Genomic DNA, 2032 nt, shown 5'->3' on the forward strand with positions numbered 1-2032 from the left:
AGCACCCAATATTCCAACGTGTTGACATCTAGCTGGCTTTGTTATTGATCTTTCAGATGGCCATTCTATGGTTCTATAAAGCCAACTACTTATTCATGTGAAGACATTGCCTCATTACCTTTGCTGTAAAATTAATCCCCTGGTTAGAGGTGATTTTGTATGGTATCCCATGGCAATGAGTAAGAAATTCTGTTATTCCACAAATACTTTTGCTTGCAGAAGCACTGTAAGCATGGAAGACAAATCAATATCCTGAATATATGTTTACTTTTTTGAGGCTTATACCACTTTCCTCTTCAGAAGATGCCCAATGGACTCACCTGCCACCAGGTGGCTGACTGGGGTCTGCAGGAAATAGTGCAACATTGTATTATCAGCATTTGCCTCTGCTGTTGGCCACACTCAGCAGTAGCTATAGCCACATCAGCTTTGGTGAGGGAAAAACCACGCTGTTGATTCACAGCCTACACATCCATTTTGTATATGGGCTTACTTGCAATCTAAAAGCAGTATTTCTAGTAGAAACTAATCGGCAAAGCAGAGTATATCCTCACTCCAAAACCCTAGACATCTGTAGGAGATTCTCTATCTGGGGCTTGTCAGAGGATCCTTTCAGAAACTCTGTCTACCATGGACCAATCCACTATTGTTGATTCTGCTGGGTCATAGGCTCAAGTAGTAGGGTAGCTTATACCAAATCCTCTAGTACCTGAAGAAATTTCATCGTACTCTGAGCAAAAAAATTGGCAGTCTTATGGATTGTCAAGTAAATGGTTTACGGCAGCACACTCAGATGGGTTATATATTGCCTCCAAAAATCCAAAAGAGATCTCCCAAATATTGTTTCTCTCTCTTTGAAATGAATGGTGTAAGTTGCGGAACTTTGACATTCACTTTAGAGGGAATATCCTGCCATGACCCACACTGCTGGACCCTATAAACCCCAATATGCCACACTGTTGAACCTTTGCAAAATCTCTCTCTCATAATGTGAAATGCTTGTGCCTTAGTAAGGTATGTAAGGAATATCATATTTCATGCTCACCAGGTCCAATGAACATAATATAGTCAATGAATTGGACCAGCATGATCTTGTATGGGATTTAAAGTTGATCAGGTTCCCTAGAGACTACATTATGATAGAGAATAGAAGGGTTAACTTAGCACTGGAGCAAAGGTTTCCTTTTTTGATTGGAAAGGGAAGGTAATATTTACCAGGTCAGTAGCTGCATACTAGGTGCTAGACTTTGTGTTAATTCATTGCAGCAGAGATGAATTATTCTGTAACTGTATCTATGATTGTCGTAATCTTAGGATTAAGATTTTGATAATCCACTGTCATTCTACAGTCATCTAATTGTTGTTATTGATGTTTTTGTTTTCACAAGCCAAAAAGGTGATTTAAAAAGTATGTAGCAGAAATTATTACCTCTGCACTCCTCAAAGCTTTGATGGTGGCATACCTCTGCAATTTCCTCAGAAATTTGAAAAATATTTTGGTTTACTCTTTTGTCTTTATTGGTAAGAAAATTAAATGGAATTTGGAATTTCAATATCCTTAGCCTTATTTATATCTATCTACCCAAATATCCCATATTATATTTCAGAATTTGAATTCTTCCCCAATATTGCCCTTACCTTCGCATAAAAGTCCTGGTTGGGTTGAATATTTAAAAAGCACTGCAACTCTGCAACCTTGTAACCCTCAGACATGTCTGATCTGTGACTACAGGCGATAAAGGACTCTTTCAAATGCACCATAAAGGTCTTACGATTCTCCATGCTTCCTTAATTTTATGTACGCAGTTTTACCTGTTTGTCATCTCTGTGTTTATTCTCCAGGGCGGTCTTAAGAAGAAAGGTGATGTCACAGTCCCTATAATCACTGAGGTTGTCACAATGACCAAGTATTACAGGCACTCGAGATCCCAATTTCTTGCCTCACACTTGCACTGCATCCCATGCTAGGTGGAGCAATCAGGTGCCACCACTTGCTCTGGATACCCCTTGTCTCATTTCCCTCTTTGATGTA

Source organism: Galeopterus variegatus, unplaced genomic scaffold (assembly GCF_000696425.1).
Source record: "Galeopterus variegatus unplaced genomic scaffold, G_variegatus-3.0.2 Scaffold1273, whole genome shotgun sequence".
NCBI lineage: Eukaryota > Metazoa > Chordata > Mammalia > Dermoptera > Cynocephalidae > Galeopterus > Galeopterus variegatus.